Genomic DNA, 13967 nt, shown 5'->3' with positions numbered 1-13967 from the left:
ACTTCATTCGAATCTATTCAATCTTCGACCTACAGTTATAAATTCTATGAATTAACATCTAAAATCTTAGATTTTGTGATTAGAATATTAATAACCAAATGAAATAAAAATCTGTATTTATTGTTTTTACATTCAAAAGTATTTTTGAAAATAAAATATTTCAAATACCGATAAAATAGTCAGTTTAACACCTTGTTATATTAAATATTGTTGCATACATAAAAACATTTAAAACAATATATTTTTGTTATGTGATTTTAAATTAAAGTATTTGTTAAAAAAAAAAAATTTTTTTTTTTAAAAATTTGTTAAAATATTTACTATAGTCAACTAATTTTTCATGAAAAAGAACACACACATATTTTCACACACATGTATGTGTGTACACTTGCAAAGGAATGTTTCGAAAATAGTGTTTAACTTAAAACTACGTCGTAATTTTCTCAATATAAATTATTTTCATGTATAGAATGTACCAAAAAGAAAAAGTTATGAATGAAGTTATGATATAGAGTAAGAATCGTTCGGTGCAAAAGCAAAACATATTTTGGTAAACCCAAGGCTAAAACTAGTAATACAATACAAATACCAAGATACAATTTCCATGACCAAGACCTAAATAACTATGGTCTTTGTCGACCTTATTACTATTTTTAATAGGCTATGCTTCTCTCAAGATAAGGTCCATCAACATATAGAGTCGTTATCGCGAAGTACTTTACACCCAATTCGCTACAGTATTTATATTTTGAGTGTGTAGATGTTAGTCACTGTACTCCTCCTAAACGGGCGGACCGACTATGATGAAATTTTGTGTATGTGTTCAAGTGGATCCGATGACGGTTCAGATCTACCATTCGGACCACTACAACTGTTTTTGAGGGTTCTGCACCAAAAAAATTAAATTTCATTAAATAGTGGGAGCGCATATAAATCATATATTACAACATACTATGTACTATGTATTTTTTTTAATAGCATTGAGGTATTATTTATTATTAAAATTACATTATTATTACAACTTACTATGTACTATGAAATAATAATATTGAGGTATTATTTATTATTATTCAGGTATTGTGAATAGGTATTTATTAAGGCTATATGCCAGCGCAGCGTGCTGAATTGCCGAAGAATCCAGCCTGACCAAAAGCCGAAGGCCTAGTCGTAGCCTATCCAATAGATAGGAGTAAAATTTGGGTTTAAGAGAATGGGGTTTAGCGGACAGGCAAAGCACAGTATAGGTATTAATGACCGCTAGTTATTCTATAAATTATGGTGTCTTTTGAGAATATTGTCGAAGTGTTAAAACTTATCGATTTGATCAAATTTTGTGTATCAGCGTATTACAATTAGTATTGAACCACGTTATGATATGTAATTTTAATAAGCAAAAATTACACCATATTTTTAAGTTTGGCATACTTTGTACATAAATATTATTATTAATCGTTGGAAAAATATTTGATGTGTAAATTTTTTTCACTTATATGCGTTGTGTTATGTCCAACATATGTCCATGCCATTCATTATAATATTATTATTATTGTTATATTTATACAGTCTAAAAATAATAAATTATAATATTTAATTAATCACTATATTAATATTTACAACAATACAGATGACGTATTATGGTGATTTTATGACGACATTATTGAGTGATATATATGTTTAAATCAAATTTATAAAAATATTATATTATCATTAATAAATTGTCATATGATTATAATGTTATTATTATTGAATGAATAACGCCTCGTGATTACTGATTACTCTTTTGTATAATTAACAAATGGTTTAGAAAAATTATATGAATCAATTGATTGTTAAATTTGTTGTAGAGCCTTGAAAATGACCCAATTAAGGTCGAAACTTGTTGCAAATAAAAAATTTTAAATAAAATTTACTTAATTTGTGTCCTACATTTTCAAGAAAACAAAAAAATTATCAACCTTCAAGGATAGAGACAGTCGCCTTATTAGCTTAGTTGGTTAAGCCCTCAATATGCGTGTAGCCTATTTTGAAGAAAAAAAAAAAAAACCAGTTACACAAAATTACACTCGACCAATAATTATTCCAAAACAGTTTTTAAACCAGATTTAAAATACAGCACAAAAATAAGCACATTTTTAATACACACGAACTTTCCCATGTTTTAACAACATAAATCGTTCTAATAGGTCAATACACGTTTAACAGCTGCGATTATCATCCGATTTATTATTATTTATAAATAAATACACACATTAACATTTTGAACCCAATAATAATACCGGTACAAAAAAAATTATGCGTAATAAATTTTTTTTTGGCATAGTTTATTACATGTGTGTGTGTGTGTGGTATTACATTTTGCAAATACTCCCATTGGGCATATTTTATGGGATCGATATTTCTATATGTATTTATTTATTGATCACATTGAGGCCCCTAACGGGAGCCTACCAACTGTTTAAGTAATAATTAAAGGTAATAAATAGTTATATGCTTTGTGAATATTCACCGTAAGTTACAAAAATTATTTCTATTAGAACCAAACACTGCAAAAAGAATGATATACTAGTTGCGAAAAATATGTTTTAACATGATAATAGCAAGTAAATATTTTCTTTATTCAAGAAAATTAATAAACAGTCAAATACTTATTTTCTTGAATTAAGTATTGAGATCGTTGACTCAAAAAACATTTACTTGGTATAAGAGCAGTAACAGCCAAGTGAACGCGTCAAATGCAATCCAGTAATTTTTTTTACTATATGTTGAACTTTATCGATCAACGCGTTTGAGATTATTTTAAGGTAGAATATTCGTTAAAGTCAAGTTCATTAAAATATGATCAACGTATACAATCTGTCACGTCAGACGTGCTATTGTATTAAATACTTAGACATCGTATGTATATGTTGCAGCCAACTCGCTTAATTATTCGTTCAATTAACATCCAAGTTTTTTGACTAAACAGTGCGTTTCAATTATCGGCCTCAACGATATTCTGTCATTTAATCAAATAGCTAGGATCGATAACGTTTAATTACTTGCCTAGCCTAGGCATTTAAAATCAGTTCTATTTTCTGCCGTATGGCGCTGAAACCCACACACTGTCAATATGGCGTCGGCAACAACAATATTGTTAGTGTTTCTCGCAGGAACAAAGCACACATTTTTTTGTTCAAAATCCAAATTTGAATTTTCATTTTGAACACATTGTAATTTATAACAAAATACCACACCCGTATGCATTTAAAAATTAACATAGTTTATCTACCTTATAAAATTGTAAGAAGCCGCTAGGTGTAAGAAACTATTATTATAAATTAGCCAAAAATTAATCGATAAATAAATGTTAATTATATACAAAAAATAAACTAAAAAAAGAATATAATTTAGATCAAACCGATTTGTATATCGTGTAAAAAGATATCAGCCACTAATAAACGCTGATGTAATCATAGAACAAATTTATCCATAGACCTACTATAATGTTAACCAATTCGCCTTTTTTTTTGTATAATTACAACAATAAGTGAAAACTAGAAGTATTTTATTGAAAGAGGGCAATAGAAAAAGTATCCTCCTAAAGAGACGAAAGGCTATTTTTTTCCCCCATTGTGGTTTATGAATATTTATAAGCCACACATACTTATGCAATAATTGATGTGAGAAGTACGATTCCAGATTGAAAATGATAAGAAAAATATAGCTGAAAGTATTAATGCACAAGTTTTATAAAAACCTGACCGAAACAAAGAATGCAAAAATCGAATTTATTTGATTATGGGTCGAATATTTTTATGGATATCGTCCAAAATTTACGAGGAAGAATATCGATGAAAAAGATCAAAATATTTTATTTAAGGTAATGCAACCGTGAAATGACTTCATTATTCCACTATGGTAAACGAAGTTGCCGCATTCCGTCTACAAAAAATCAGAAAAATAGTATAGGCACAAAGCAAGCAAGTAAAAAATGTATCAGATCTCATGTTTGTCTCGGCTTCGCCCCGGGCGACAATGAACTTGAGATCTGAGACATTCTTCACTTTTGCTTTTAAGATGTGTAATATACAATTTTCCGCAGTCTGTGGAATGAGATATTAACAGTCAAAATATGCATAATTAACAAGTTGCAGGTATGCCGGGTATAAACAAGTGAAATTTACAAAATTTAAAAAACCCCCGACCAATTCTCGGATATGGAACCCTAAACTCGCAATTGAAACATATCTAAGAACACTGTCAATTAAATTCTCTTTTTCTTAGAGCCTTCTCCAAACTGAATCGATTTTGAGGATGATTGTCTATTTTTAATTGTCCCGGGTACAGAACCCTAAACTCGAACTTGAAACAAAGCTAAGAACAGACTCCATTAAAAAACATTTCAAACGAAACAAAAAAAAAAACAAAATTGGTTCATTTGGTTAGGCGCTACGAAGCCACAGGCAGGCAGGGAGACAGACACACATATAGCAACCCCTTTTTTGGTCGGAGGTTAAAAATAGATGCTTTTCTATGTACCTCGAAAACGGTTCTTACCTTTTTTTCAAAAACAACGTATAGAAACATAATTTATGACGAATTTTGTAATGTCTTATTTTATTGCAAACTGTTGTCACTGTATGGACTTAACTATATGGACACGAGTGACGATTATTACTTTATTACGATAGCATTTACTCAAGTGGGTAAGAACAATAATAAATCCTAGAATCCAGAAAATGATTGACATTTTGATAGGTTGGCATGTCTAATTAAGTAATTAATTAAATTTCTTAGAATATACAATTATTTACTACCTTATCGTAACTATATTAATCACACAGTAAATACAAAATTTTTCTTCCTAAAAAATGGATCATTACTTTTCAAGGTTCTCTGCTACAAAAAACTTAAAATGTTATAATTTAATTTGCGTTTTTAGAGTAATAACACGCGCCTTAATATTAAAAAAAAAAATTATCTGAAGCATATTATTTTTATAAATAAAAAATTATCATCCAATCATTTTCACATAATTGATATTTTAATTAGTTAATGTGGTCAAGTTAAAAATAGCATTTACGATAACGTTACTATAATTATTATTAGAACGGATATGATAAAACCGTATTGATATCCGGATATTCGGTTTACATCATTATATAACAAAAATTAATAATAATACTTGGGGTTAAATAAATGTGGTACCTAGTCTATTTTTATGAATTCAATTCAGATTAAAATTGGTAAAAGATTAAAGATTAATGAAGTATTAAATGGAAAATCACGAGAGTTATACAGAGTGTTTAGTGTTTATTACCGGCGTGCGGCATAAGTTACTTCACGTTTCAATATTGACGTCATTTTTTTTTTTTTTAAATTTTAAGAAAAATATCAAGGGTCAATCAAAATTTAGTCACATTGAACCTACCAAGTTTGGTTTCAAAATGAAATGACAGCCCCTATTCCATTTTGCAATAGCATAAAATAATTAGAAAATTTCCGATATGTCTAAAATATTGGTTCTTATCGTTATTTGATAACAGGTAGGACAAATAAACAAATCAAATGATATAATAATTATTTCGATAAAAAGTGAGATCCAGTTCGTAAAAGGACAACATAGGTCAGTTGGGTCTTGGGTCCGTAGGACCCATCTTGTAAAGCGGTAGAGATAGAACAAAAATTTTCCTTATAAAAAAAAACAACTTTTGTTTGAAACATTTTTTCGCAAACACCACTGTTTACCCGTGAGAGCGTTAATTGTATAGTATGTATCTTATGGCTATATCAGTTATATATGTGTGACATGTATGTATGTGTAATGCGACATAGTAATCAACACTGTCTATACATGGTATTTCAACAATTAACTCAGTCAATAGTATGTTTTCACTTGTTTTATTTATTTATACCACAAATGACTTGTTTGATAGGCGACATCATATGAGTTTCATCATAAACACTTGTTGCTAGATTATCTACTTTCTTATATAAATAGATTGAAACATCTCGAACAACTCGAATCTCGTTAAGTCGTTATTCTCAGCAAGTAGAAGAACAAAATGTTATTTATTTTCAAGGTATTGATACAGTACATACTAATATTATGTAACTCAATATAATGACGTCATTTATTTCAAAAAATATGTTGTTGTAAATCGCACTTTTTTAAGTCGAAATTTTAGCAATTAAATCATCAGTATCTCGAACTACTTGTTAAGTAGAAACTTCATTAACTCGAAATTTTTTGCATTTCTCTTGACGTTCGAGTTATCGAGAAACCACTGCATACAAATTCAAGAATTTAAGTACAGTAGAATCTCGATAACTTAAACCTCGGTAACATAAAAACCTCTGTTACTTCAAAAAATACTATGTTCCCTTCCCATCAGAGCCCAAAACCTCTATAACTTAAAAGACGCAACCTCTATAACTTAAATAAATAATCTCTGTATAGGCCCTCAGTAACTACATAGAAACATGTACATACCTCTATATTAACTAGGGTACATAGAAACATGTACATACCTCTATATTAACCTTTACCTAACATAGACACTTGATAATTTAAAACCTCTATAACTTAAAATATTTTGTGTTTCCCTTGGACTTTAACTTATCGAGATTCTACTGTATTATATTTTTTAAGTAATTACGTTAAGTAAGTAATAAGTTTTAATATCTGTCAATCCGTCAAAATTCTGAGCGATACCTATTAGAAGGACTGCAAAAGTTTATAGTTTTTTAAATTTTTGGACGTCATAAAGCTTACGTATCATATAATTTTGTATATACGGTAACAAATTTTTGTGGATATTACTATATCTGTGCCGATGTGAACACCATACTGTGTACTGTATTGAGGGAGTAGTAACATTAGCAATAGTTATGGCGGACGAGTCAATGCAGTATGGACATCAGACCCATACTGGTTGGCGACATCCACAATACTTTTGATACGATAGATCATTCAATACTTTAATATCACTTATGCTAGCATAGATACTATAGTATTTGTCTCTTACCATATAAGCATTACAGTAAACGCCATACATTTCTTACCGTGTAAGAGGCTAAAAATTCATATTTTTAACAAAATTTCGGTTCACACAATTTTATTTTTAGATGTATGCGCAATACTTTCAAATTTAATTTCAGTTGACAATATCCTAGGTAAAAAAAAATTAGGAAAGATAATATATTTTGAACAAAAATTATCTAAAATCTGCATTATATTTATCATTTGGCAATCGATTTCTGTGTCAGTGTAAATGGAGACATACTGTCTACAAAAATTGAACAATCTCCATCATAATAGTATGTCTTCAGGCATCTATAATTAAAAACTTTTACTCAGACAGTTTAGTTAAGTATATAGATACCCTTCAGACTAAAGTATTTTATACTTACAGCCAATATATAATTTAAATTCATTAATTTGTTTTTATTAAATATCAATATTTATTTATCACGCGATATCAGTGACAAATTTATTATCTAAATATCATTAAATTTAATTATATCAATATTCAAAAATAAGAGTCAGATAAGTGTGATCATATTGAAATCTCTGTATATGATTAAAATAATGACAACCTCATCCCGAAGTTGGCCATTTCATATTGAAATAAAGTAAAATACATTCAAGTACCTAACGATTGGAACAAGTACAGCTAAATATTTGTATTTACAATAGAATGTGATTGAATTTAAAATATGAATTCATGATACAAAATCACTGAAGATAAATAAACAAAATATAATTTCTATGAAAGAGATTCATTTTAGTTTAAAGTCATTCAGCATTTGATGGAAAATAAAAGTGTACTAAGTTGGAATATATAATCGTGTAAATAAAGCGAATCGATGAAATAAAATACAATTTTTTTGCGTTTGCTTTAAATAGAGTATATGATTATGATGATCACATATCTATCAAGTCTAGTCCGTATGCGATGGAGGCAGCTTCATGAAGATTGTTGTTAACAGAGAATTTGAAATAAACATATTGATCATTTTTATAACATTTACCATATTTTTGGTATATATATGACAAGCATCGATATGCAGTTGCTTAAGCTGTAGAGTTAGGACACTAAAATCAATAAGAATCCAGATGTTGCTGATTCAAATCCGACTTGTAGAAATCTATTTTTTTACCTGCTCTTATGATTGTGGCAATAACATCAGTATTTGGATATTTTCTTAAAATGATTGTTTAAAGCTATGTTGCATTTCAAAACAACAATATTTGAAATTTGTTAGACAGTATATTACTTTCATACAAACGACTCATGCGTTTGTGTCAACTTCACCACTCAACCTCGTACGGTAATTGTATTACATTCGTGGCACCATTCGCAATACATGGTCTCGCGATGTGGTTGAGACAACCTTATATCGGTAAACAAGCTCATATAAAAATGTAACACACTGTATATCAGAAAACAGAATATTGATGAAGTCGGTCGAACATAATATAGTTACTATTTATAAAATCGATCTTAAAATAAATATACCATTCTAATTATAAATAGTTATAATCCAATAAGCGAGGGATTACATATAAAGTATATATATCCACATTTTGTTTTTCTGAATTATCAGACATATTTTCAGTATAAAAATAGATTTCTAAAGAGATATTTTTATATTCGCGTATAGTATATATATATATATATATATAAAACTCCACTATTTTTTTTGTGCTCTGAAAAACACGTCTTATAAACGTGATTAATGTACGTAATATATTTTTATATAAATATCAACTGTATAACAAAAAAAAAATTACTTGTTGGAAAAATGATGGAAAAAAAACTAGAATTTTTATTTTTAGCTTTATGTACTTTATTCATTTGTTTTTATTATATATTGCACTTGCTTCGCTGCGTGTAAAAGGGTAATTTGAACTTCTAATGTTGGTAACATAATTCGTTAAAATTACCTATATAAAGATATACATTTTCCTCTACAAGTTCCATGAATGAACACAAAATGAACGGATTTCTTTAAATACAAGTAGAATCTTTAACGATGAATGTTGAAAATTTTTATTTTTGTGGTAGAAGCGCAGGGAATTAATACATTTTACAATTAAATTGAGAAAATCAGTAATGACGCCAAGCAATGAATAAAGCCAATATAAATAATGACTAGACCATTTAAAAAATGGGCTCTAACATTTTATTCATACAGTTATTGTTGTCGTTCTATTTTAAGGCATTGGTTGTCGCAAAGCAAAATTATTTTCCTAGTTGAAATTTCAATGATTCCACCTTATCGTCAGATATCTAAGAATCAAGTTGACCAAAACCACCCTTTTCAAACTGAAATTGTTCTATTTTTTTGGCAGCTACCATGCCACAGATATGTCAATATCTTATATTTTGCTGGAGGATAAAATAAAAAATTTAAAATCTGTACAAATGAACTTGATCGAATCATTTTCTAAAATTATTATCAAAAATGAATAAAAAATTAATTACGAAAACTATAATTATTAAAATTAATATTCACTATAAATATGTCTCAAGAATTTAGAAGACTTGTATGTAAATAAATGACGTGTCGCGCCGTCTAAGCCTACACAGATATCGACATGTGTGGGCGACTGACGGCAATAGTTCATTTGAATTTGCAACATTTGTGTATTTTTAATAATATTTCATATTTGTTTCGAAAAATTTATATTTTATTCTTTGTGGGTATCAAAACCAAAAACATTCTCATTATCTTTTAAGTTTTTTTTTTTTCATGGAAGGACTTGTAAACTGCAATCGAATATCTTTTCAAAGGAATTCACGAAATTACTTTAAACGTCTTAAATTAAAAAAGACAACCTTCAATACATCTTGCATCTCGGTCTAAATACATTTGTCAAATTTATTTGTCATTTTCAGTTATAAAAAATTTAATGCTCTTATACTTTTAGGAGCGTTACGAATTTCCTTTACATCTTCTCATTCATATTTTTATTTCGATCTAGGCAAAATAATTAAAAGTTGATTTTAATGGTGGAAGCGCAAATAAATACATAAATACATAGTAAGATACTATAATTCATTATTTATATGCGTTTCCACCATTTATTGCATTTAATATTTTGTATTATATTTTCAAATGCGGCTCTAGAGTGGCAAAAAATACTGAGTGTTTGAGTTTACATAAAGAAAAGAAGAGGGAGATAAAAAAATGAGATGGCTACACAATGTCATGAATGATCCCTAAACTTTGCAAGTAACAAGATAAGTCAAAGAACAGGATACTATGGAGGTCCAGGGTTTTATGCCGTTTGTAGTTGTTCTTTGATTATTCATTCCGCCTGTATCCGCCCGAAAAACATTTTTTTAACAGCACTGTCAGTATATATTTTGTATAAGTCCGTGCTCTTGATGCATCCTGTTCATATAAACTTGTGATAATAAATCGGAATAAAAGATTGTATATATATATTTTTTTTTTCCAAGAAACTTACAATTTTTCATTTCGAGAATATATAATTTACGATTTTACATTAAATAGAGATTATAACTAGATTATCACCAACAATAAACAGGAGATAAAATTACGAATGAAGTAGCCGACAAGTGACTGTCTACAGTTATCTCTCGTGAGTCAGACTATATGTACTCGTATACTCCATTGAAATTATAGCGCGTAGGCAACAAACATCCTATTTATAATTTTCAATATTTCATGAAATTATTTGAGATTTTTTTACTTAGATTTTACTTAGAATCATAATAATAGTTCAAAATTCAATAGAATTACAAAATTTTGTGGTATTTTCGAAGTAATTCAATATTGTTGAATACATAATTGCTATTTGTAGAATTTTCCTAATCTTAAAATAGGCATTTTCAAATAAAGTTCAAATAAAGCCTGTCGAAGTAGAAATATGCTATTATGACGTCTTAAGGGTTCGTTGAACCTAACTTTCCCAACCACTAAATTACCCAAGTTTCCTGTTTATTTATTAATTGGGTTATATCTGATTATCTTTAAGACCAATATTAATGTTGACTAATAAACAAAAATAAAAATTTGAAGAGTTAAAAAAAATTACACTCAGTGTCTAGAAGTCGTATGGCCGAATTGGCCAAGGCGCTAGGCATGAATCCAAGAGATCTGGGTTCGTAGTTCGAGTGTATTTTTTCCAATTCCCTTTAATTCAGCTTATATTTTTTTTTCTGTCTTTCTACAACATTTTTTGTTTTTACCAGTATTTACATTTCTGTACAAATGCTAGCTGCTATAAATTTCGATATTTAGCATGTAAAGAATTGGAATCCAAACTATTTAGACTAAGATGCCGCATTCTTAGTCACTTCGTTAGAAATATCTTTATCGAATACTGATCGATTTATCAAGTGAATATATTTATGAGTTATTCGTGTCATTGCAGCCCTCCAGATGAATTGATTTTACGCAGAGATTCTTTTGAATTTTGTTGAGTTGTCGATCGAAAAATTCGAGTCGGTCGTATTTTTATTTTCTTATAACTATTTATTATGCTGGAAAGTTATTCGTGTGAATCTCAAGGGTAGCACCCTACCCACGGCCTGTTTATATCTTCTTTTGGTGAGCCATGACTTTCTGTTACCATTAAAACAGCCATTATGTATGCGTGTAATTTTAAAACAAAAACAATTTTCCCATGACCACTTGTATCAACACGCTAATGTCGATTAGGAAAAATTCAACTTTGATTAACAATAAAATTGATATTGATAAGTTTTACATAGAGACAATAGTTTTAAAAATATAACAATGATTTATTTACTTTTAAACAGAGATAAAAACGAATTAGATTTGAATTGGAATACCCCCATTATTTTTGTAAATAAATTGGTCACTGAATACGAAGTACAAGGTACAGAAAATGTTTATATTTAATATTTTAGAAGTGCTTGATTTGATCTCTTCAATCTTCCGTGTCATCGGACTTTAAACTCAAAATATAATAAATTTCTATGTTTCCGGTCATTTTATAGTAATTTCCATACACACGAAAGACAACTAACGATTTTATGGTGAGTTTGGTAGCAACAAAATGACTGTAAAATAATCGCTCTTTTCAAGACAAAGTTGAGGGAATACGAAAACCCATATTCAAGAACAAAAAGTGATTTGTAATAAACTGTATTCTTTGAAAAATATGTTATTAAACGAAGCATTATAATATCTGTTTTTTATCTGCAACAAACGAATACAACCATGTGTTTATCTTTTTACCCACAATTTGTTTCCCTAGTTGAATTTTTTGTTATCTAAGTATAATAGAGTATAAATGAATAGCAAACGATGTAGGAGTCTTTGGTACCAGCTAGAGACGTTTTCGAGAAAATATTTTACGGCTGAATTTCAGATATTTCATTCCTTATAGAATTTACATAGAGATGAAGTTCGAACTTGAGAGTAGTGGAAAATTAAAGCCTCATTATTTAATTATAAAGCAAAATTATATTAAAATTACAGCCACGCTAAAACGATAGGAAAAAGTTTTTTTTTTTAATTATAAGAAGAATATCTGGCGCGATTGATTCTTATAATGAAACAAAATGACTGCTAGTACCAAGTGTGGAATTATTCGATTTTAATGTTCCAATGTATTTTTTCCTGTCGTTTTTGTTAAAATAAAGTTATTGGCAACTAATAACGCAGAAAGAAATGGCAAAAAGATTAAACTGTCGAAAGGATTGAAATTGGAGTGCAATTTTGCTGTTTTTCCGGATTATGATATCGATGACTTTCTTCTGTATTATGGACTCACGGTCTGTTATGACCAAATAGTTAACTTGAACGGAAAAAATAATTAAAACTTTTTACATTTCTCGATATCATCATTTAATTTTTATGTTTTAAACATAATACAGTAAAGTCTGGATAATCTGAAACGTCTAGTAATCGGAACACATTTCGTACGCCCATACTTTCCACACCATTCTCCTAATCGATCTTTTTCTACCCTCTTAATAGAATTCAATATTTTTTAACAATGTATACTTAAAAATGTCAAAACGAACTTGGTTTCAAAATGCAGGCTTCCAGTTTGAAGGGTAGTTTAAAAGATCATTTTATTGGACTATGATTTTTATTGTATCCCGATTATTGAATTGAATATACACAGTGGGTATGGAATTTGAAGAGTGTTCTATTTCGTTTACAGAGAATAACATAACGTCATTCTCAAGTTTTCAACACATCAGTTTTTGAATATTTTAATTTATTATGAAATTCCTAGAAATCTTTTGTAAAATCTAAATAATTTGAATTATTCTTCATATTTATAAAACACATTGTGGTATTAAAAATAAAACGAACTCTTGTGCATAGTTTTATAAATTTCAACACGAAATGCGAAGAAGAATAATTTTATTATTACTCGCTTGAAAGGAGAGTAATTTTAATCTTTTTGGTTCTAATTTATCATAAATGTAAAATAAAAAATTATTACACCAACGAACTTAAGATTCAAGAGTAACATTCGTTGAATTCTTTTAAAATTTTCCGATATCAGACTAGAAATAAACAATTTATGTAACAACAACAACATTAACCCACTTGTTGTATTGATATAAACAAATACAAGTTCGAACACGTTTTTTATTTGTCAATAATATTTTAACCAATTTCTTCGAAACTCACATTAATCATAAAAAAAATTCCACATTTCAACTGGAAATTCAAAGAATTTAGTATCACAACAAAAACAAATATAAATTGATAAAATAAAAAATTCAAAAAAAATTCCACAATTTAAAATAATAATTACACACACTAAAATTAGAAATCACAAGTAATAAATACTTGGGTTCGCCAATCACTAATCATTTCTATTATTATATAAAAAAAAAATAACACAACAATTATTAAAAGATTATAAATTAAATATAGGGTCGGGTATTTGATATTGCGTCGATCAATTCGAAATAAAACACTAATCGATAGTAAATCGAAAATCTTTATTGAAAATACGAGAT

General features: G+C 28.5%; 1 protein-coding gene across 7 annotated transcripts in view; it reads right to left on the bottom strand.

The window, feature by feature from the left end:
* Positions 1–13967, bottom strand: part of LOC123299532 (histone deacetylase 4) — an 86934-nt gene that overhangs the window by 40327 nt on the left and 32640 nt on the right. The gene's annotated exons all lie outside the window — the stretch shown is intronic.

The sequence above is a fragment of the Chrysoperla carnea genome, chromosome 1 (assembly GCF_905475395.1).
Source record: "Chrysoperla carnea chromosome 1, inChrCarn1.1, whole genome shotgun sequence".
Taxonomy (NCBI): domain Eukaryota; kingdom Metazoa; phylum Arthropoda; class Insecta; order Neuroptera; family Chrysopidae; genus Chrysoperla; species Chrysoperla carnea.
Note: the sequence above shows the minus strand (reverse complement) of the source record. Positions and strands in the feature narration are given on the sequence as shown.